The 26,608-nt window shown below is 37.5% G+C and overlaps 1 non-coding gene across 1 annotated transcript; it reads right to left on the reverse strand.

Annotated features, from left to right (window-relative positions):
* Window positions 1-15,344: 15,344 nt before the first annotated feature.
* LOC141618382 (small nucleolar RNA R71) lies at window positions 15,345-15,451 on the reverse strand. Its single transcript, XR_012531378.1, has one exon. It is a non-coding gene; the product is annotated as a small nucleolar RNA R71 (small nucleolar RNA).
* Window positions 15,452-26,608: the final 11,157 nt, after the last annotated feature.

Genomic DNA, 26,608 nt, shown 5'->3' on the forward strand with positions numbered 1-26,608 from the left:
AAAAATCCAAAAAAATTGTAAAATTGAAAATCCACAAAACAAGTTCATTTCCTTTGTAGTGTAGTCTTGTATATATTGTTTTGTATATATTGTGTTTGTTCATCCTTGTTCACATTGATTGACTACGCCTCATCCGAGACATGAGGATATTGAAGACCGCATGGTATGATCATTCCAATCTCCTTTTTCCTCTTTATGTTAATGACTATGTGGCTTTATTTTGATTGATGCGGTATAAACAATGTGATTATAGGATTGCATTTAGATTATTTGGCATAATAGTTGGTAGAAGCATATGCATTAGGATGTATATATGTTAGTTGCATCATCGCATATAGATTGCATGTTAGGAAAATTTTGCGAAACCGTCTATTTGGGAAGATTGACAAATATATATAGGCCCTAGTAGATGCTTTTTCTTCTTAAGACTTTGCTTGCTAGAATACTTATAAAACACCCTAGGATGTGTCGTGCTAGTATCCTTTGACCCATGGATTAAGGCCTAGTCAAAAGTACCTTGTGGTGTGATAACTCCTTGGCTACCGTTTATTCCAAGGTGACCCTTGACACCATGCAACCATCATTCATCCATGTTCTACCATATATTGTTGGAATATGTGTCCTCCGACAATAATGCGATCACAATTGTTGATCATGATGATCACATGTTTAAGTCTCATTTTAAAGAATACAAATTGGGAATTATTTTTACTGTCAACTGGTCCACACATATCGGTAATGATTGGCTGACTAGAGTTTGACATTTCTGTCGTGCGACGGTGGTGATCAGTTGATCCCCTAGGTCATACCTAAAGGATAATACTCTTAATTGATCATTTAATTAATCGTATAACGTTACGAGTTAATTAAATTACTTGAAAATTGACGGACGATTTTGGAAGTAGAATTTACGTATCTCATTATAATCTAATTAAATAAGATACGGTCTAAGTGATCGAATTGTTTTATTACTTGGATGAAATTATTGTTTAAGGAAACAATTGAAATTGAATGAATAAATTATTATAAATACAAGATGTTGTGATTTATAATTGGTAAATTATTTTGGTACAAGTAATTATGAATTACTAAGTCGATTTTGTATATGACGTATTTTTATTAATGCGTTGATTTTTAATATGTTAAAAATACATAACAATTTTATGTGACATGTGACATGTGACATATGACAATTTGACAAAGATAAATTGGAGTCCATTTTATCCATGTTAACCGAAAATAATGGGTGGATTAAGAAAATATTAGTTTAATTATGTTGGTGGTAAACATAATCATGTTTGTCTAATGCTAGCCATGCAAGCCTACACGTTCTTGTGAAGGCAACCTTGTGCATGCATTGGCTCCTTCTTTTCCCCTCTTCCACCCGGTTTTGAGAAGAGAAATCCCATGGGTTTTTCTTCTCGTTTTACCTAACATACACTATCATATTCACTAGTGTATTATTCATTCTAACATACATCTAAAATAAGAATTTTAGAGAGATAAAAAGGTTTCATTCTCCTCCTTCTCTCAACCGAATAAGAGAGCACAAAATAAAGATTTTTGGGTCAATTTTTATTTAAATTAATGTTATTCTAGTATTAATAATATTAATTTTATTAAGAGTATATCTTGGGTATTATTCCTTGGGAGGGATATTATACTTGTATCCTTTGTTCATCCATTTAAGGAGAGCTCAAGAACAAGAGAGTAGGAGAACTCTCTTGTGCCCTTTGATCCGAAAAACAATGTAAAAATGAAGATTTCTTCCTTATTTTACATATAGTTTGCATGCATAAGATCACTTTTAATTTTATGACTAAATTAAAATCATAGCATATATGAATATGTTGAGTAATAGAGATCTAGTTTTCTAACAAGCGGTATCAAGAGCCTTGGTTGTTTGCATGCAAATCGGTTATAGTTTTTCCGAGTTATACGATTAACATATAAAACTTGTAAATTTGTGTTATTATGATATATCACGAAATAACTTTATGCATGTTAAAGTTTCTGATCCTAAAATGTATTTAGGATATTTTGGTTAATTTATGGATTTTTATTGTTCATCTTATATAATAATGGCATTAAAAATATGATTTTATGATTAAAATGTCATTTTTGGACTAAAATTATCTAAACTTCGAATTTTCCAGTGATTTTTGGATATGTTATCACATGTTTTATTTTTAGATGATCTGTAAATTTCATAATTTCTGGAGTTCTTATGCTCGAAATTTGGATTTTTCATGATAAAAATCGAATTTAAATGGAAAATAGGTTAATATGAGATAAATTTCGAATCTGGTCATAAGAATTTAGTATGTTGTCCCATGCAATTTTACAAGATGTGTGTAAAATAATAGGCTATATTGAAGTCTTTATGCATGATTTATGGATTTTTGATGAAAAATAGCATAAATAGTGACTTAATTAGTGAATAATTGCTAAAACATACCACATGACTAAGGAAAAATGTCACATGTTGCATTTTATTATCTTTTTCAGATCTAAAATTGAAAAGTTGGTGAATATAATTTTTCTCATGTTTTTATGATTTTTTATTGATAAATCCGATAAACCGCAACATAATTTTTCCGATAATTTTACGAAATTTTAACCTAAGTTTTTTAAAATTATGAGTGTTATGGTATTTTTCCAGAATGTTCATAAGTTTAAATTTTGAATTTTGAATTTATTTGGAATTTTTGTGATTTATTTGAAGTTTATAGCATTTTTATTGTATTTTAGGTCCATTAATGAACAATTTTAAGAAAAATGAGTTAATTATAGTCAAATAGTTAGTGGAGACTAATTTTGAGTCCTAAGAGGTTAGGGTAATTAACTTATGCATAAATATGAATTTATGTAATTTATTGTGATTTTAAAACGTTGAATCACGCAAATCCGTAAAAACCGTGTAATATACAATATTGGCTCCTTAAAGGCGATTTAGCATAAAATTGGGCATGTTCATACATATTATAATGCTGCATTTTATTTATGATTGTCATAATTTAATTTAATATAATTTTTGAATTATGTAATTTTTACTTAGTATGGCCTTAGTTTTATTTGGTATTACTCGAAATGTATGGGAATATCGATTCGGTTGTAATTTATTGTGATCTCGTATCACCGTTTTGTAATTTAATAGATTTATTTTATTTTAATTACAAATGTATAATAGGAAATTATGTAATTTGTTATGTAATTTATTTATTCCGGAGTTCCTTGAAGACGGTGTCACTCAAGAAGGCGATACATAAAGACGGTGTTACCTCGAGATGCGTGCCAATAACCGAAGTTCAAGGGACAAATGGAGTTGGTTTCCGAATATGTAATAGTTAATTAGATTTTCTATTTTAGGAAGGCCATACTAGGATTTATTTTATGTTTTGCATTTTTATATGTTGCATGCATCGCTAAATCGCCATAACTACAACATGCATTATCATTTAATCGAGTATTTCGACCGTGTCAATTAGAATTATCGTAGTTCACCGCTTTAGTTCAGTTAAAACGTGATAGATAATAAATTGACATGACCTCTCGCTAAAACAATCAATTGAGACATAGCCTTACCAAATAGTAGAAACCATGAAAACCTATTTCGCGAGGGAGTGCACTCGGCCCAACCGGGGTACAAACCTTGTTACGTAGGAGAAGTGGGTGATAAATGTCTATCCACCGAATTTATGTTGATAAGGGGTATTTCGGCACACCGTGCCCTAAGTTGATATGAGTTTGGATCATGGACACATTTATTCGAAATTTGGGTTGTACTCAACGAAAGTATTCACGACGATTTCCAGATGTGTTTCGGGCTAGAGATAAATATTAATGTAATTTTATCAACCAAGAGTTCTAAAAGTAGAATCGATTAAAAGGTTAATCCACCGAGTTATGTTAATAAAGGGTATTTCGGCACACCGTGCCCTAAATTAATATGAATTTGGGTCTTGGAATCATTTATAACAGTTGGGTAGAGGTCACTATATAAATGTTCATATCTTGTTAATTTATTTACAAGAATGATTTAGAAAGACAAATGTTAATAATTCCTTTTCCTCCATACTTGTAGTTCATTACAATGAATCCATCAAATGCTACCGCACCGATAACTATTGAGTCATACCACAATGTTTTTGACGACGTTTGCTCCAACAATGATTTCGACACCACTAGAGAACTTCATTTTGGGATAGGTTCGGATGGAAACCTTAACTTCATCACTTCTACTAGACCACCTACTACTACTAGATCTCGTGTGAGCCCGTCTCAGGAAGACTACCTCATACAATCTATAGGGTCTTTGTCTCTGGAAGATAAAGATGCCAAAACTAGTGGGAGCTCAAGCAATCAAGTTCTTGCTTCAAAGGGCAAAAAGTTCAAGAAGAAGGGAAAGAAAGTCAAAAACTTCAAGCAAGTTAATGATGAGTGCCATTATTGATATGGTATAGGACATTGGCTTAGGAATTGTCCCATATATTTGCGAAATATAAGGGAAGGAATCATCGTTCCAAAAGGTAAATTTCCTAAGGAAATTTATGTTATTGATATAAATTGTACTTCCACTACGACATGGGTACTGGATACCGGTTGTGGTTCTCACCTTTGTAATCATTTACAGGGTTTAAGAGACGTGAAGAGGCTTAGCAAAGGAGATGTGGATCTACTTCTTGGAAATGGAGCTCGAGTAGCTGCCGAATCCAAAGGAACTTATGTGTTAGCTTTGCCTAATGGATTTGAGTTGTATTTACATAATTGTTTTTATGTGCCTACACTCTCTAAAAACATTATTTCAATCGCCATGCTAGACATGGACGGTTTTTATTTTGTCATTAAGAACAATCGTTGTACTATTTCAAGGAATGATTTGGTTATAGGCCAAGCTTCTTCCATCAATGGCATTTACATTTTAGAGACCTCAAGTCCAATTAATGATATCTATAACATTCAATCAAAGAAACTCAAATCAAGTGACCCAAATGAATCGTTCATTTGGCATTGTCGATTAGGTCACATAAACGAGAATCGCATTAAAAGATTAATTTCAAGTAATGTGATTACACCATTTGATTATCAATCATATGGTACATGAGAATATTGCCTACTTGGCAAAATGACTCGTAATCCTTTTAGTGGTAAAGGGACACGAGCTAGTGAACTATTAGGACTCATACATACCGATGTGTGTGGACCAATGAGTATCACCGCTCGTGGAAATTATGACTACTTCATAACCTTCACCGCTGACTTGAGTAGATATGGGTATATCTATTTGATGAAACATAAAAGTGAAGCGTTTGAGAAATTCAAATAATTTCAAAACGAAGTAGAGAACCAATTGAACAAAAGGATTAAGGCACTACGATCCGATCGTGGTGGAGAGTATCTTAGCCTTGAATTTGATTCACACTTGAAAGGTTGTGGTATTATATCACAACTTACTCCACCCGGAACACCACATCTCAATGGTGTTGCCGAAAGGAGGAATCGAACCCTACTTGATATGGTTCGATCCATGATGAGTCAAACCGAGTTACCAAACTCGTTTTGGGGATTTGCGATTCAAACCGCAATAAAATCTTTGAACGTAAGTCCAACCAAAGCAACTGAAAAGACTCCATATGAGATATGGAGAGAAAAGGTTCCAAATCTATCCCATATGAAAATTTGGGGTTGTGATGCTTATGTCAAAATTAAAAATGATAATAAGTTGGCACCACGATCCGAAAAATGCATTTTTGTAGGATATCCCATGGCCTCACGAGGCTATTACTTCTATAAGCCGCAAGAGAACAAAGTGTTTGTGTCTCGAGATGTTGTCTTCCTAGAAAGTGATTTTATTTCTAGGGGACAGAGTGGGAGAAATTTTGAACTTGATGAAGTTCAAGAGCCACAAACCGAGATAGAGACGCAAGAAGAAGTTCCTTCGTCGTCTAACGCGGTTATTCCTCCTCCTCTTAGAAGAACGGGCCGAGTTATTCGCCATCCCGATCGATATGTGGGACTTATCGAAGAAGATGGAACACTCGATGTGTTGCTTATAGATAGTGACGAGCCCGCCACCTACAAGACCGCAATCTCTAGTCCAAATTCCTCCTTATGGCTTGAAGCCATGAAGTCCGAAATGGATTCTATGCATGAAAACCAAGTTTGGGACTTGGTAGATTTGCCTAAAGGGGCAAGACCTCTTCAATGCAAATGGATATTCAAAGTCAAGAATGGCATAGAGGGACATGACGATGTCTACAAAGCCAGGCTAGTGGCAAAAGGATTTACCCAAGTCCAAGGTCTCCATTATGATGAGACCTTCGCCCCCGTAGCCATGCTAAGATCCATACGGATTTTGTTAGCGATCGCCGCATTTCATGATTATGAAATATGGCAAATGGATGTTAAAACCGGTTTTCTAAATGGGCATTTAGAAGAGGAGGTGTACATGATACAACCCGAAGGTTTTGTTGATTCTAAAAATCCTAACAAAGTGTGCAAGCTTAAGAGATCCATTTATGGTCTTAAGCAAGCATCTAGAAGTTGGAATCATCGATTCAATCATGTTATAAAGGAGAATGGTTTCACTCGAAGTGTTGAGGAACCATGTTTATACATGAAATTTAGTGGGAGCAATGTTGTGTTCCTAATCTTGTATGTCGATGACATACTACTCATTGGAAATGATATTCTAATGTTGTCTTCTGTTAAGAAGTGGTTAGGTAACCACTTCCAAATGAAGGATTTAGGAGAAGCACAACGCATATTAGGTATCCGGACCCATAGAGAGATCCAAGAGGATATTGGCACTAAGTCAAGAGTCTTATGTTGATAAGATTCTTCGACAGTTCGGCATGGACAAATCTAAAAGGGGATTGGTACCTATGGTAACTGGGACTATATTGCGCAAGACTCAATCTCCCTCCGAACCCCATGATGTTGAATGCATGAAGATGATCCCTTATGCTTCCGCTGTTGGATCAATCATGTACGCCATGATATGCACACGTCTTGATATCTCGTATGCTTTGAGCATGACGGGTAGATATCAAGGAAATCCAGGTGAGAGTCACTGGATTGCCGTCAAGAACATCCTTAAGTACTTGAGAAGGACTAAGGATTCTATCTTAGTGTTTGGAGGAGACACCGAACTCCGTGTTAATGGATACACGGACTCAAGTTTTCAAACAGATAGAGATGACATGAAATCACAAGCTGGTTTCGTTTTCATGCTCAATGGTGGTGCCGTTAGCTGGAGAAGCTTCAAGGAAGCTGTGACCGCGGATTCAACAACGGAGGCTGAGTACATTGCAGCATCAGAAGCTACCAAGGAAGCTGTGTGGATCAGGCAATTCACGGAAGGTCTAAGAGTAGTAACTACCGCCAATGATCCCATCACTCTCTATTGTGATAATAGTGGGACGATCTTCCAAGCTAAGGAGCCAAAGTCTAGTAATAGATCTAGACATGTACTTAGAAAATATCATGTAATTAGAGATTTCACTGAAAGAAAGGAAATTGCGATTTGTAAGGTTGGGACGGATGACAACATAGCCGATCCGCTCACCAAGCCTTTATCGCAGGCCAAGCATGATGGACATGTTGCGTCCATGGGACTTAAACTTGTACCAAGTTTTTGTTAGATTTTGAAATGAAATAAAAGTGTTGTTTTTGTTCATGTTCACAATCACATTTGTCTTTTATCTTTAATTTATACATTGTTACATCCAAACGGGTTGTAGTGATAATTGAACCCCGTTAAAGTGAACACGGATTAACATAGTATTTGCCCATAGTCACTTGTATGAGGTGACGTCTCGAAGTGACTAGAGTGTGATGTGATTGATGGCAAGTTCAAGTGCCATAGAGTCATGTGAGATGACTAGTCGATCACATAGGCAGACTGTTAGGAATATTTTGTCGGGCCTTATGACCGCTTATAGAGTTCTGGCAAATTTATATAGCCTAGTCGTGTCGAGAGCTACTATAGTATTCTAATGAGTCGATTCTTTTGACTAAAGACTATTCGCCTAAGATAGCACAGTTTCAGATTAACTTTGATTTGTGTTACTACGACCTTCGTAAATGGGGTCAAATGGGCATATTTTGGGTTATGATGGCTGTGGCTAGTTGAAGGGAATGAGTGCGATAGAAATTGTCCACCCCTAGTCAGGGTTATAACAATATCTCAGGGCCACTCGAGGAGTAATGAACTGGAAATGCGTGGCCACGCTCGGAATGAATCCATGGTGGATAATTCCGGTCAATCAGTTATTCTCCAGATCGAGGAAACCACTCTCGATATGATCACTTGCAAGTACGACCTGAAAGACATCTTGCATTGAGTGGGAGATAGTAATAGGACAAGAGAATTGGTGACGCACACTTGTCGAGGACAAGTGGGAGATTGTTGGAATATGTGTCCTCCGACAATAGTGCGATCACAACCGTTGATCATGATGATCACATGTTTAAGTCTCATTTTAAAGAATACAAATTGGGAAGTATTTTTACTGACAACTGGTCCACACATATCGGTAATGATTGGCTGACTAGAGTTTGACATTACTGTCGTGCGACGATGGTGATCAGTTGATCCCCTAGGTCTTACCTAAAGGATAATACTCTTAATTGATCATTTAATTAATCGTATAACGTTACGAGTTAATTAAATTACTTGAAAATTGACGGACGATTTTGGAAGTAAAATTTACGTATCTCATTATAATCTAATTAAATAAGATACGGTCTAAGTGATCGAATTATTTTATTACTTGGATGAAATTATTGTTTAAGGAAACAATTGAAATTGAATGAATAAATTATTATAAATACAAGATGTTGTGATTTATATTTGGTAAATTATTTTGGTACAAGTAATTATGAATTACTAAGTCGATTTTGTATATGACGTATTTTTATTAATGCGTTGATTTTTAATATGTTAAAAATACATAACAATTTTATGTGACATGTGACATGTGACATATGACAATTTGACAAAGATAAAATGGAGTCCATTTTATCCATGTTAACCAAAAATAATGGGTGGATTAAGAAAATATTAGTTTAATTATGTTAGTGGTAAACATAATCATGTTTATCTAATGCTAGCCATGCAAGCCTACATGTTCTTGTGAAGGCAACCTTAAGCATGCATTGGCTCCTTCTTTTCCCCCCCTTCCACCCGGTTTTGAGAAGAGAAATCCCATGGGATTTTCTTCTCATTTTACCTAATATACACTATCATATTCACTAGTGTATTATTCATTCTAACATACATCTAAAATAAGAATTTTAGAGAGATAAAAAGCTTTCATTCTCCTCCTTCTCTCAACCGAATTAGAGAGCACAAAATAAAGATTTTTGGGTCAATTTTTATTTAAATTAATGTTATTCTAGTATTAATAATATTAATTTTATTAAGAGTATATCTTGGATATTATTCCTTGGGAGGGATACTATACTTGTATCCTTTGTTCATCCATTTAAGGAGAGCTCAAGAACAAGAGAGTAGGAGAACTCTCTTGGGCCCTTTGATCCGAAAAACAATGTAAGAATGAAGATTTCTTCCTTATTTTACATATAGTTTGCATGCATAAGATCACTTTTAATTTTATGACTAAATTAAAATCATAGCATATATGAATATGTTGAGTAATAGAGATCTAGATTTCTAACATATATTTTGTAATCAAAGGGAATGGGCACAATAATTATTCAAATTTGAGTTCAAGAAGTGAAATGAAATGTCAAAAAGTTTGCAAAATTGCATCAAAAGAAAAGAGTAACAAAAATGAAAACTCCTATGCTTCAAATATAAGCACCCTCGTTACTAATTAGGGTGACTTTAAAAATGTTCAAAAATGCAAAAGTTGAAAGTTGTCAAATATTGAAATGCCAAACATCAAAACAAATGGCAAAAAGAAAGTGTTCTCAAATGTTATATGCCACAAGAAATTGGGGGGGAAAACAACAACAAAAGCAAACTCCCAAATGAAACTCAAATCCTATTGATCTCTTTATACATCATATCATTTTTGTGCATGGTAGAGAGGGGACGACCCTTCTTCTTGTCTAGACAAGAGGGGGAATTCCGCGATCCTCCAGTGTTTCTAACACCATAGGGAGTCTATTCTTGACAAAAGCATATAACGATTGAGGACAAAGGTACCCTAGCTTGACACAACTTGGAGGTGATTTATTGATACCCTTCTAGGCTTAGTAGTTTGAAGAAACCATATCTATGAAGGAGTGTGTACCCTTGAATTGCTTCCCCTTCAGATAATTTCCGCCACTTAGATGAGGAAAGTGTCTATTCTTTTTGTAGATGCATCCATTACTTGATTTTGTGTGCTTTAATGATTGGATGTGTCGCCATTTTGGCAAGACCCACCTTGCCTTGCAAGAAGGCATCCTACCTCATGGTTGTCTTGTTGTGAGTTGAAGGGGCAGAGTGAGACCCGCTAATTGTCTTATATTGGCTATATTAGTAGGATAGTTAAATAAGGGTCCTAGTTTTGTCACCTCTTTACTCGGAACGAGCAAAGATTCGGTTTGGGGATATTTGATGTGATCAATATTTGAGCATATTTAGTCCCCGAATTAGCCTCATTCCTATGCTTTTTAGTGCATATTTGGGTCATTTACTATCTTTAGTCCTTTGTTTTGCATATTCTTTGAGGTTTTGTTTCCTTGGTAGGGGAGGAGTGCAAACCTTGCATTTTCATGGCAAAATAGAGCTAAATTGATCGAATCTAATGACCAAGCATCAAAGAGAAGTCAAGACTAGAAGGCCTTTGTAACACCCCGGTTTATGAAGGAGCCTTTAGCAAGACATTCCCTAATAAACCGGACTGTTACCATCTCGGTTTCCCGAGGTAGTGAATAACAAATTAAACTCCAAGGCAAAATTATATAATTACTTTAACTTAATAATTACAAAACCTCTTTTACGTCAAATTACAAAGAACTAACATAAATAAAAGTGAAAGTCTTCTAGATGATGATCTAGCTACTAAGCCTTCTGATCCAGTGTCTCACGCCCACCAAGCTCCCGTTCGATCTCTTAAACCTGTCAAGTCTGCTCGCCAATATTTGGGTCATCACAGGTGTTCACGAATACACAGGGTCAACCACGAGGTTGAGTAGGAAAAACAATGAAACAACAAAAATATGATATGCATGCTCCTCCGTCACCTCCATCTCCATCTCAACTCATATCTCATAACCAGTCTCATAACCCGGAACGCCCAGCCATACCGATCCCCGGTAGACTATATATATCGACCGTAGCCGATCTGCCAGCTCGCAGCTGAGGACACCAGGGCAAGTCCTGCAGAACCCGCCTGGGCCTTATCACAACCTCATCATCACCACACCAGATCACCACAATATCCTCCATCTCCAATGCATATGAATGCTCAAAAGAAATTAATGCAACACAATATATATATATATATATATCATTGAACTGATAAATCATAAAATCATGCCGGTTACCCGATGTTGTGATATCATACTCAATACGATCAATTCAGTCAATCACCTTCCCGTATATGAATCATAACGTAAATCAACAACCATGAATCAAGTCAACACAATTCAACAACAACGATAATAAGTCAAGTGTATTTCCCTACCTCAAAAATAGCAGCAGACAGATAAGTAGATGCTCAATAATATTCCACAACAAATTCGCCCTCTGAAAGATAAATAATGATAAATGATTACTTAACTATTCCCGTTCCCAAAATAGAAAGTTACTAAAAATAGAACTTCTTAAAATGAAACTTTCCCGATATAGTAGCTTTTCTATTAAACCCGTCTCTAATTAATTAATTATTATCAATTATTATTTTATTTTAAATAACTCGGAACTAAAACCAAATCGATAATTAAGGGATGAAACGAATTATGCGATTAAGAAAAACCCGAATCAAACATTGAACAACTCAACAACCCAACTCAAAACCCGTCTCTAATTATTTTAAATAACTCGGGGATTAAATTAATTAATTAAGAATACGACCAACTAACGAATTATAACGATTAAATCTACGATAAACCCGATTTAAAACTAAAACAACCCGTCATCAATCACCGTCCCTTCACACGCACTCCCACGCTCCCACGCGCCACCCTTCCACCGTGTCAGCCACCAGTCCAAACCCCCACTCTGACCCAGCCACCAACGACCACCCCCACTAGGGTCGACTGTCGTCGGCGAGTCAAACCAGGGCCGTCTTTTGGCCTAGTTCAGCACCGAGCCTCACCAACCACCCCCTGTTCTCACCTTACCACCACCGCAGCCAACACCTATCCCCTGCCAAACCACCACCGTCCTGCTCGCCGTCAGCCCACGAACCCAGACGACATGACGCCGCCGTTTCGACCTCCCCCGAGTCCACGGTGGCGCCACCCCAATCCTAACCATCTAACTCGCCTGAAAACCTGTATCTTAAACCCGTTGCTACCCCCCTGTCGCTGCCGCCTTTCACAGCCACTAACACCACCTAAAACCTCCCTAACCACCACCACTACACTCGACACATACCACCCAATTCCCTTACCCCGTCAACAACCACCAGCCTCACCTCTCTAAGTCACGAAACAACACCCAAAAACCCGACAGAAATGCGAAAACAGAGGAGAAGGGTTGAACTCTTACCTTTCCTACCGCCACAACTGCCACCAGGTCCGCCCACGGTCGTCGACAATCGCCCCTAGCTTTTCCCTGCTGCGCCGCCAACACCCACGGTCACTCTCTCTCTCTCTCTGAATGCTTGAAGGTTGATCTTGAAGCTGATGAAAGAGGGAGGCGTGAGGGAGGCGGGTGAGGGAAGGGTTTGTAGTGTTTAGGTTATAATTAGGGTTAGGGTTTAGGGTTAAATGGGCTGAACCTGTTATTGGGTAAACTCAAATGGGTCGAGGGCAAATGGGTTAGCTCACATTTCGAATTCCGTATAAACCCGTCTCAATTAACTTAGATCGATACAACGCGAGTTAAGTAAAATAATTAACGTAATTATCGACTCAACAATTAACCCGACTTAATAGTAATATAAAATGTATACTAACTAATATATAATATTATCCATTTAATCGATTATATAAAATACGGGGTATTACAGCCTTTGTACATAATGTACTATATGGGCAATGATGAAGAAGATCCTTACATCTCCGACAAAATCCCGGAGGATTGTTGGATGAAGAAAAGAAGAAAAGAAGAAATGGCACGCTGAACTAAGATCCGAGCGTCTCACCTATCGGGACGCTCGTCAAGAAGCTCCACAAGCCGCTCGTCCAAGCTGCCAGGCCGCTCGTCCAACACCTACACAATCCGCTCGTCCCGACCTTTTGGACGCTCGGATTGTCCTCTAGTGCAACACATCCTCTTCTTTCTCCATTCGAGATGCGCATATTTTTGAAAGACTAGCTAAAAGGAGACCCACATCTTTTCTTAAGAGGAGCGATTCCTCAAGGACTTAATCGTCATTTAAGCCCTTAGTAACACTAATTTGTGCACCTAATTCCCACTATAAATACCCCATTAGTCTAATTAGATTATCATGTTCTTCTTATCAATCTTTAGTGTAGTTTATATTATTCTAATCTCTCTTTAATCTTGTAATCAACTTCTAATCAAGTCTTAATACAAATCTCATTTCCTTAATCTCTCTATTATTCATCCTTTATTTTGTGTAATTGAAGATTATTTGGGTTTATTGGGAGATTGACAACCTTCCATGAATCATCAAGTACTTCTATTCATCTTGCATTATTATTTTGGAATCATCATTAGGTATAATTCTCTTAATCCCTTTTTAATTGTTGTTAATCATCTTCATTTATTCATCATGTTTTGCTTTGTTAATATGATTGACAACCTTGTTAACATGTTAAACTTGATAATGAGTGAGTAGTTTCCTTAACTAGGGTTAATGGGGAATTAGGGGAAACCAACATGGGGGATGATTCATACTTAATCTAATATGTTCACATAATTTATTTGCTTGCTTGTTGTGATCTCAACTTATGCACATGTTATGTTTGATGAAATATGAGCCTATGAATCCTTGCATTTTTTACCCATCACTTACCTTTTAAATGGGACTTGTAAGACATAAACCAACTTGAGTCTTATTAGACTATGCATATAGTTGAGTAGGGAGGATTAATTCGACTTATAGGTGGTGTACAATCTAATCGATTCGGCTCCGGGACCCAAACCTTCCTACGATTGTAAGATATAAACCAACTCGATCCTATCATAATAATAATTTCTTGCTTATAATTTGAGAATATGTTTGTATGATCAATTCCCATGAATCCCCTATGAACCCATGACACCCTAGTGCTTTTAATCAATTGTTTACATCTCATTTTAGTCATCTTGCTTGTTTACTTTTATTGTTATTTAGTTTAGTGATATTCTTATCTCAACCCAAATTGTGACACCCCTAGACACCACTACTTACAATCGAAAATCCTACATCAATACCCGTCCCATGGGATTCGACCTTTATTTGCCTCTTTACTAGTAGTAGAGTTGTTTGTGAAGTTATAAATATTGTTTTGGTCTAGGTGCTCCTAACGACAAGTAACCGAAATCTAAGCTCAAAGCGGACCGACCAAAAATGGCGCCGTTGCCGGGGACGGTGTTAACTTGATTTGATTTTCGTTGATTGTTATTAGTTGTGTCTTTCTTTGCCTTGGGGAAGTAAAACTCCTCAGGTTTTGTTCTAATTGTTTTCGAGTTGTTTGATATTTTGCATTTCTAGAAGATCACAAGGTAACTTGTTACCCATTGATCACGAAATTGAAAGGACTTTGACAACCAATAGAAGACTTGCTAGAAATACTTTGAGAGGTATTGGTGAGGTTGTAGATATTCAACCAAATACTATTGAGTTCATCAACCCTTTTGCAAGAAAAGGTGAGGAGAACCCAACACAAAACCAACCACACAATCAACCCACAATTCCTAAGTTTTCATCACTTTCCGTACCAACCGAAGAGAACCTACCCAATGTTACTCCCACACCACAACACTTAACCAGAAATTTCATTCCAAAATCCGCATTTATCTAATTAGTCGAAAGAAGCCAATTTGGGGGGATGCCTAGTGAAGACCCTCATTCTCACATGGAGACTTTTTGTGACTAGTGTGATGCGATTTCACAAACCGGAGTGACTCAAGACCAAATTCAATGGGTCTTATTTCCTTTTTCTCTAATTGGTACCGCGAAACACTAGTTGAAGAGCCTTGATAAGGCTACTCTTGGAAGAAGTTGGCTCTAACTTTCTACAAAAAATTCTACCCTCCGGAAAAGACTAACATGCTAAGAGCTCAAATCACGGGTTTTAAGCAAAGGGACGAAGAATCTTTGTATGAAGCTTGGGAGCGATTCAAAGGAACTTGTCGCTCATGTCCTCATCATCGACTTAGTGAGTGGTTCTTGGTACAACAATTTTGGAATCGTCTTTATGAAGACTCAAGAAACATTCTCAACATGGGATCAAATGGTATGTTCACCGAAGTTGACGATAATCAAACTTGGAACAAGATTGAGGAAATGGCGGTCCATAATTCACAATATAGTAGACCTCGCAAGGCTACGAGAGAAGGAAAGCATGAAGTGGACTCCATTACTCAATTGGATGCTCAACTTAGTGCTCATATTGATACCATCAACTTGAAGTTTGAGAAGGCTATGGCTAAGCTTGAAGAAGCCTCAAAAATCACCAAAGCATCATGTTAATGCCATGGTGGCATCTTCATCAATCCCAAGTGGGATATGTGAGAATTTTGGAACTTTGGGACATGACCAAAGTGAATGTAGGGGAACAAATAAGCAAGTGAATGCTTTTCAAGCATACAAAAGTAGTACCCCTTATTCCAACTATTACAATGAAAACACCAAATTCCATCAAAATCTCTCATACAAAAGCAAAATGTTCAAAACCCTCAACCAACATACACCCCACCTCCCATGAGAAACCAAAATCAAAGACCCTTTTACAATCAAAACCAAGGTTATCAAAATCAAACTCTATACAATCAACAAAATGACCAAGGTTTTGATGTTCAAAAAGCGGTCCTCCAAATGCAAAAGAATCAACAAAAATATTTCACTCAAATGCAAAAAGATAGCCAAGTAAAAGATATCACCATCAACAACATCCTAGCCCACACAAAAATGTTGGAAACTCAAATGACCCAAATAGCATCTTCAAGCTCTCAAAGATAAAAGGGGCAATTAGCACCTCAAAGTAATCCCTCAAGACATGAAACGGTTAGTGCCATCCACTTGAGGAGTGGTACAAGGTATGAAGGGCCAAAGAAGCAAGTTGAGGATGAAGTTGTGGAAGCTAGTGACAAAGAAAGAGTTGTGCAAAACTATAGGGAAGAAGAACCCACTAATCAAGAAGTTTCAATGAAAAGTGAAGAAAAAGGCCAAAAAGAAGGAGCCCATTGTGATTAGACTTCCATTCCCGAGTCTTCAAGCTAAGCCTAAGTTTGATGACCAACTTGGAAAATCCATGGAAATTGTGAAGAATTTAGAAGTCTCGATTCCTTTCACGGAATTGATCAATCACGTTCCGGCCAATGCAAAGTACATGAAGGACATCCTTACGAAGAAGAAATCAATCCGGAAGCTTGAGACTATCGCCTTCACTAAGGTAAGTAGTGCCATCCTTCAAGGGAGTTCACCTCCAAAACTCAAGGATCCGGGAAGTTCTCCATTCCGTGCAATATTGGTGACACTACAATCAACAAAGCTTTATGTGACCTTGGGATAAGTGTTAGTGTCATGCCATATTCAGTTAGCAAGAGGCTAGGAATGGGAGAACTAAAATGTACCAACATCACCTTCAAATGGCGGATAGATCGACAAAGACACCTTTGGGGGTATGGGAAGATGTTCCCGTGAGAATTGGAAAATTCTTCATCCCGGTGGATTTCGTTATTGTTGACATGGAAGCAGACTCCAACATTCCTATTATCTTAAGAAGACCTTTCTTGCACACCGCGGGAGCGGTGATCGATGTGAAGCATGGAGAGCTCACCCTTGAAGTGGGAGATGAAACCATCACTTTCAATCTTGACAAGACCATGAGAGCTCCCCGATTGCATGAGTATGTTTTATGGTTGATCACTATAGCCGGAAGAATGATAGGAAGAAGTTGGAATTTCAATGGAAAAACAAACTGGATGATGCTCCATCAAAAGAACAAGGAAATAGCAACAATGAGAGCTTGAAAAGCTCACCCATGACAAGTGAAGAAGATGACCCCATTGACCAAGACAAGAAAGAAGGAGAGTTGTCTCTATCAACTCAAGAAATTTTTAGTGATCAAGTAGACGAAGTTTGCGGTTTTTGGGATGATGAGTTTGAAGGGATATTCAATCCCTATATTGGTAATGCTATGAACCAAGACCATAATGGAGAACAACAAGTGCAAAGATCTATTGAGGACCTTTATCATGATAATGAGCAAGCTTTCGACTACTTCTTCAAGGTGTTGAGTAACATCAACAACACCTTGAACATGCCCCCTTGACATCTCACATTGGAATGAGAGTTTGGTGGAGTCCTCCCTAAACCACCATTTGTAAATATTCTAACTCCCTAACTTGCATTTCAATTATTACATTGCATTTTTGTCATTTTTGGATTTATATTTTTGTGCCTTGGCCAAGATATTCATCATTTTGAGAGAAGTGAGGGCGGGACTTATGATTTTATTGATGTGTAGTTCTTTACCTTAGTGTGGGGATAACAATTGCCTAGGCTATTCATGCCTTTGTAATGCCCTTACAATGAAGAACACGAGAATTGAAGAATGAAAATGACACGGGTTACGAAGTACCTGTAACACCCTCATACTCCAAGTGCCTTACCAGGACCACTTAAGGCATGGAATTGCTACCATCTCGGTTTCCCCGAGGCAATGATAATCATAAGACAATAACGAAACATACTTAAAAGTAAATAATGTTTAAAGTGATTACAAACCAACTCCAAAACTGATAAAAAGAAATACAAGATTCTCAGACGGTCTACTGCTAAAACTATCAAGGCTATGAGACATCGTCTGACACAGCGGGAGACTTCTAACTGCCACGTGATGACTCATCCCGGCTATCCTATACGCGTCATATCATACCTGCTCAATAACTGCTCACCACCCCCGAATGGATCACCACAGTTTTTAAAACATTTAAACGGGTCGATCGATTACATAAAAACAAATGCCAAAAGAAACAACGTCACAAACAGCTCAAGCAGTTCACACAAATCCCCAGTCTCCATCTCCACACTCCACACAACTCACTACACACTAAAGTGTGTAGCCCTGCCAGAGTACCCATCGCAACAAGTACTCCACGCCGCCATTGGGGGACCGCAGCCGTACCCACCAAATCCCCGCTCATCTCCATCGAGCGATAAACACAAGTTCATTAATGTGCACATCCCCTCTGTGACGGGTTCAACAGAGGGCGAATCAAGGGCGTGAAGCCACTCCCGCAAGTGACTCCACTCAGCCAGGGACGCGCCCCGAAGAACACAGACAGTTACACGATCAATCAACAATATACAGCCAACAACCGTCAAAATCAACCAACAATATAATTAACCAATAATCACAACAACAATCAGCACACATTATGTAGCCAATACTGAGTAGGGAAACCCTACCTGGAATGCAACACAAACATCAGACGATCTAGCAACTGTCTCAAAACCTTTCCTCTACGAACCCTTCTCCTATACACATAATCATACAATCACTACCACATCAACATAAACATAGAAAACCCCCAATCCCAAAATTAGGGTTTAACGAAACTTAATTAAATATAACAAAATTGGTATTTAGATCTTACCCTTGACGCAAGGAACACTATGATGCAAAGAACAAGATGATCCAACACTCCTAGCCTTGGGGATTTGCCAACAACGCAACGAGAGAGAACTACGTAACTCCTTTTTCTTTTGAAAGGTTTAGAAAGGATAAGAGTGATTAAAGAGACTGACGGAAACCTTTTATATTAAACTCGCGTTATTAGCAAAACCCGATAAAACAACCCCGTAAAACACACTTACTCGATCGAGTAACTGACGTACTCGATCGAGTGCCGCCTACTCGATCGAGTACCAAGGCTACTCGATCGAGTACCCTACAGGTCAGAAACTATTTTAAATTGCAAACCACCCTTACTCGATAGAGTAAGGCCCACTTGATTGAGTACCCAGAGACTCATAAAACCGTAGTATTACAGTCTTCCCTCCTTAAAAAGAACTTCGTCCCCGAAGTTCAACCCATACATAAAAAAAAAAAACAAACATACTAACTCGGTCAAGACGCAACAAAGCTACTAAGAACTCAAAACAAAACCCCAACTTATAAAACCTGAAACCATGAACTCTTAACACCAGCTCCACCAACTATTCCTACCTCCACACATCGCTCACGATGTCGTATCAACTACATCATAAACTCTCTCGACACTAACTCCATACACTACCAACTACCATCCTCTAACACTGCTAGCTCCATAATATATCATCCACTACCAAATCCAATATCAAGACACTCATAGACATCAAACGGAATGTTACATTCTACCACCCTTAAAAGGAACTCCGTCCTCGAAGTTTACTCACACTCATAACCTCATCATGCAACTGTCAACACTAGTGAAATATTTTCACACTCCTAAACATCACACTACTACAAGCACGGCCATGGCCTTTTAACAACATCAACCACAAAATATACAACTTCATTCTTTATGCTACACCAACACTCTACTGCGAATATACTAGCATATGCACAACCATCAAAATCTCTTTTATCGCATCCTACTCCTCTTAAGATAAATGTTACGTCCTCGTAACTCACTAATACTATATCCTTAGTTATATCTTCTCATTATTCTCATCACCATCACATGTCATAGATAACCACCAATACTCTAAACACTCGCCATGTATATATCCAAGGCTCTCTTACTTAAATAATTCTCATACTTCAATTCACTCGTCACACCACCTAACCTATACCTCAAAATCTTTAGCTTAACCCAAAACTTCAACTCTTTCACATTACCGCAACATGACATACCTCTATATATAAACTATATAAAACTCCCATCGTCAAAACCATAACTCACGATCCACACTTGTTACGTACACTCACACTAGATCCTGAAGTTTTTTTTTTTTTTTTTTTTTTTACTGCAAAACTCATACATAACTTAACATGACACCAATTCCCAACACCCTGCACTCACTATCTCAACAAAAGATTATGAACCACCTGCCGCTTTCAGATCATTACAACACATGTTCCACGAATCACTTGCCATGACTATGACTACTGATGCCTCATCTTAAAACAAGAGCAAAATTACTGTAACAACTTCTCACAACTATGTCCCATCAACAGAATATCACTATATCATGACAACAACGAAAACATATACAACTCTCTTTCCTACCATACTCTACCCTCATTCCCAAACTGAAACTGGTAAGAAACATTAACAAACAAAACAACAGTCTACATGTTCAATCAAAACTCACAAGGAACAGCAGCAAACAAAACAACAATCTATGTTTAACTGGTATGTACTTTCGAAAACTCGCATCATAATCATCTCGCCTACTCCACCACAACCGGTGACGGCATCGCAACACCGCCACCAACAGCCACACCGCAGTGCGAAAATACCCGCATCACAACACTAAGTACCGTGCCCGGATCACCACCCGAGGCACCACAACCACACCGATAGACATCACAACATACACAATCCCATAAACACTGACTCAATATAACATCTCGGACAAGAAAAAAAACTTACTCAAGAATGCTTTACTAGATCACAACACCATATATCATACGGAATAACAGACAAGAATCTCATGAATACCATCCATACCTTTTTACGGAATAATCATATATCATGAATACACATGCAAGTATAACCAGTCATGTCAGACCACCCAAATTATCACTTTTGGTCATCATTCCATTAAGTTACCGTATCCAACATATATTAGAGAACATTCAGATAACAACATTATAACTATCACACCATACCGCTTCTCGTGAGGTCACAACCTCACACAAACATTTATATGCATCTTAGACCCATAATCACATCCAACTGGTCAGTCCTGATCACGTAAGTTACCACTCGATAAAGGTTACCTGTCGCCCAAGCTTAACTCATATGCCCCTCACAACATATTCCCCCATTCGCATAACCATCACCTCATGCCAAGTACAACCATGCCATTACTATTCAACTATTAGCACCCGCCTCATCTAACCACATCTTATACTTCCTTACAACCATACATATCAATCCGGCCTCTACAAAATCAACCTCATTTGAATTGCTACCTTTCTAATATACCATCACCCTTAACCACTAGTCACAAACCATAACATTACCACTGTCCGGGCATCAAACCTCTTACACTCATCTCTAATCATCACGATTTCTTTCCTATCTGTGGTTAACATCCCAAATAACGAACATCAAATCCATCAACAACATTACCTCAACATTCTTCCCAATACTATCCTTAATTGTGTCATCATCTAACTCTCCACCAAAATCTCATATCATGCAGTTATTCTACCAACTTCTTACTCCCTTAATTTCTCGAAACTCATGATTAATCATGTTGTCCTGAAATTTATGTATAACCATTAACTTACTTACTCTTGATAGTATCATACATCTCGACGATTCCTTACTTTTATGTCACATAACTCCGGTCAACATTTTCCTAGTTTTACTCCCCTCATTCTTTTCTTTTACACTCGACAAAATCAATTAACCATTCAACTCCTTATCACTTCTACCTAACTCTTTAGTGTTCCGGTTACTTTCTCATTACTCCAAGACTCACATCTCATTATTTTATATCGATATCATCTCACTCTTTCTTACCATGGATCTTCTCTTATTATGCTATCACTCACACTTGCCACTAATCTATCCATAAAATCAACGTTCACTGTTCAAACAATTGCATCTCCTTTGTACCTCTCTAGAAATCAAAATTCCTTTCATACCGTTAATTGCCCAAGGAAATCACACAGTAGTTTCATCTCTAAGTAAACCAAATCTCCCAAACTCACTCACTGTGTACAAATCTACCTCGCGACATGTCTCCATAAAGTTCACTGTATACCAATCTTCTCAACCCATTTAAAACGAACTTTCACTACATATATCCTTAACCCACACGACTCCTAACCATCTCCCTCCATAATGCTTTACACATCTCAAGCTGCCACTATCCACACCCTTACCTTCATATTCTCACGTTCCTTAGACTCACATCATCTCTTGCCCATATTCACTTGCTTTTACGTTACTCAACACACAATCATATCACTCTTTTCATCTCAGAAAACATGCTCTATGTCTCAATTAAGCCATAACGATCTTCCTTTTCTTTTTCCACTATCTATCACAACCACATATAACTCATGTCCTCTGATGTGGGTGATGTCGTCGGGTCTCCCAATCAAACATATTTATAATACTCAACATACAACTAGTTAGTGGTAAGTCGAGGTCGATCTATGGGACGTTGTACTTTGGGTTCTAAGTCTATCTATCTCAATTTATGCTAGTGTCACGATTTGTTTGGGTTTGTAGTTGTGTTCTAGGCTAATGCAAGCAATAAAGTATAACAAGCAATGAAATAAAGGATGTAAACAAATGATTAAAAGTGCTAGGATATCATGGGGTCATAGGGGATTCATGGTGTTGATCATACAAACATGTTCACAAAGTTGCAAGCAATTAATGTTGTGGACAAACCGAGTTGGTTTATATCTTACGGTTCTTAGGAAGAGTTGGGTCCCGGAGTCGAATCGATTAGATTGTACACCTACAAGTCGACTTAATTTCCTCCTATTCAACTTCTATGCATGGTCTAACAAGACTCGAGTTGGTTTATGTCTTACAAGTCTTGTTGAAAAGGTAAGAGATGGGTAAAATGCAAGGATTCATAGGCTTAGCATTTCATCAAACATAACATGTGCATAAAATTGACATCACAATAAGCAAGCAATTTGATTATGAAAACATATTAGATTAAGCATGAATCAATCCCATGTTGGTTTTCCCTAGTTACCCACTAATCCTAGCTAAAAGACTACTCACTCATTATCATGGGAAACATGTCATTAATGGTGTCAATCATCACAACATGTATAAACATGATAATAGAATGAAGAAATGAACAATAAAGATTAAAGGGTAAAGGAATTATACCAAACTTGAGATGATCCAAATAATAAAGCAAAGAATAATAGAAGAAACTTGATTGATTGATGAAGGGTTGTCAATCCTCCAATAACAACCCAATAGTCTTCAATTACCTAATAATAAACTTGAATAATAAACTTGAACAATAATTAAGGAGAGATTAATGTGTAATTTGTGGAAAGATTAAAGAGTAATCTATTCTAATCTACTCCTAATCTAATCTAAGAGAACTTTATTTCATCTAAGGAAACTTGATTCTAATCTAAAAACTTGATGGTTTGATTATTACAAATGGGGTATTTATAGTGGGGATTAGGTGCATGAATTAGGGTTAACTAAGGGTTTAAATCACGATTAAGTCCCTTGTTGAGGAAACGCCGGTATTTTTGGGAAGACTCCGGTCTCTAGGGAGACTCCGGTCTCTAGAAAAAGATGCGCATCCTTCCTTGAAGCTTGAAAAGACGAAATGGTTCTGCCTGGGAATCCGGGCGTCTTTAGCACAGGACGGGCGGATTTCGTGGTCTCTGCCCGGGCGTCTTGGGGTGAAGACGGGCGTCTTCTGGAGCTTTTGCCCGGGCGTCTTGGTGTGAAGACGCACGGATTATGGAGTGGTGGATGGGCGTCTTCTGGTGAAGACGCACGGATTACTGGGCAGTCTCGTCTCTTCTTCTTTTCTTCCTTTTTCTTCATAAGATCCTTGGGGATTTCCTAGGGGATGCAAGGATCCTTTCTCATCATTGCCCATCTACTATAGTATGTACAAGGGCCTTCTAATCTTGTCTCTCCTTGATGCTTGGTCATTAAATTCAATCAATTTAGTCTCATTTTGCCATGAAAATGCAAGGTTTGCACTCCTTTCCTACCTAGGGACAAAACCTCAAAGAATATGCAAAACAAAGAACTAAAGACAATAAATGAACCAAATATGCACTAAAAAGCATGGGAACAAGGCAAATTCGGGGACTAAATATGCTCTAATTATGCTCACATCAAATATCCCCAAACCGAATCTTTGCTCGTCCGGAGTAAAGAGGTGACAAAGACTAGGACCATTATTTAAACTAACCTAATAACATAGCCGATATGAGACAATTAGCGGGTCTCACTCCGCCCCTTCAACTCACAACAAGACAACCATGAGGTAGGATGCCTTCTTGCAAGGCAAGGTGGGTCTTGCCAAAATGGCGACACATCCAAACATTAAAGCACACAAGATCAAGTAATGGATGCATCTACAAAAGAATAGCCACTTTCCTCATCTAAGTGGCGGAAATTATCTACAAGGGAAGCAATTCAAGGGTACACACTCCTTCATAGATGCAATTTCTTTAAACTACTAAGCCTAGAAGGATACCAATAAATCACCTCCAAATTGTGTCAAGCTAGGGTACCTTTGTCCTCAATCGTTAAATGATTTTGTCAATATTAGACTCCCTATGGTGTTAGAAACACTGGAGGATCGCGGAATTCCCCCTCTTGCCTAGACAAGAAGAAGGGTCGTCCCCTCTCTACCATGCACAAAACTGGATATGATGGATAAAGGGATCGATAGTATTTGAGTTTCATGTGGGAGTTTGCTTTGTTGTTGTTTTTTCCTCCAATTTCCTGTGGCATATAACATTTGAGAACACTTTCTTTTGCCATTTTTTTTGATTTTTGGCATTTCAACACTTGACAACTTTCAACTTTTCGCATTTTCTTTTTGATCATTTTCAAAGTCACCCCATATGTAGTGAGGGTGCCTTATATTTGAAGCTTTAGGAGTCTATTTTTGCTCCTCTTTTCATTTGATGCAATTGGCAAACTTTCTTTCACTTTTCATTTCATTTCTTTGAACTCAAATCAATTTCGTTTTGTGCCCATTCCCTTTGATGACAAAAATGTATGGTAGAATGTGGATGAATGATGGTTGCATGGTTTCAAGGGTCACCTTAAAATAAACGGTAGCCAAGGAGTTATCACACCACAAGGTACTCTTGACTAGGCCTTAATCCATGGGTCAAAGGATACTAGCATGACACATCCTAGGGTGTTTTACAAGTATTCTAAGAAGCAAAGTCTTAAGAAGAAAAAGCATCTACTAGGGCCTATATACACTTGTCAAGCTTCCCAAGTAGATGGTTTCACAAAAATTTTCTAACATGCAAACTATATGCCATGATGCAACTAACATTTATACATCCTAATACATATGATTCTACCAACTAGTATGCCAAATAAGCTAAATGCAACTCCTAACAACACATAGATACACAAACCGCAACAACAAAATACACCACATCCTCCTTGACATGTAAGTCCATCCTCCTCATATGAATAATGAAAAAGAAATGGAAGGGAAATAGAGATTAGAGCGATCATACCAAGCGGTCTTCATTTTCCCTTGCTAGTGCCTCAAATGTAGTGTTGTATCTATGTGAGAAGGGAACAAAAGCACAAGTATATACAATTCTACACTACTAAATTAAAGAACATGTTTTTGGTTTTTGAAATTTTCAAATATTTATGGATTTTGTTTTTATGAAATTAAAAGACATATTTTTGTGATTTTTCGAAATTTTTCAATTTTTATGTATTTTTGGAATATAAATTCCCATCCCCCACTTTATTTTGGACATTGTCCTCAATGTACATGTAGGAGTAGGTATGAAAAAGAAAAACATGTTTTTGGATTTTTGAATGAATGCAATGATATGAATGAATGCAATCTAAACTATATCATATGATGCATGATTTCTAGTAAACTATGGTCACCTATGATCAAACCTCCCCAAACCGATTTAAACACTATCTCTAGTGTAGAAAAGAATAGGGTTGGTCATTAGTGACTATGCATGAATTCTAGTCTATATGCAACTATCTACATGAATCATGTGAGATATATACAATGCAACTATACTATATGAACTAACTATGTAAATGCAATATGAAATAAAATACAAATGCAAGCTAAATGTATATGCAAGGTCAAGGGAAAGGGTATCTTACAAATGGTGGTTTGAGGGAGGACTCCACCAAACTCATTCCTTGTTGAGGTCCTTTGTTTTGTCCATAGAGCTCAAGGCTCTTAGAAGAATATCAAAAGCTTGTGAACAAGCTCCAAACAAGCATAAGTATGGGTTACTCCATTTAAACGTGAAATTAGGCCAAGGAAGCTTGCCATAAGTTCTTTCTTTCACCTTGTCCTTGGTACTAGAGCTTTCCCAATACTTCAAACCAATAAGCCCATGATTCTTGTCAACACTAGGTATGAAGTATGGTTCATTTTCATCCGTAGACTTCCACTTACCACCT

This window comes from Silene latifolia, chromosome 1 (assembly GCF_048544455.1).
Source record: "Silene latifolia isolate original U9 population chromosome 1, ASM4854445v1, whole genome shotgun sequence".
Classification (NCBI taxonomy): Eukaryota; Viridiplantae; Streptophyta; class Magnoliopsida; order Caryophyllales; family Caryophyllaceae; genus Silene; species Silene latifolia.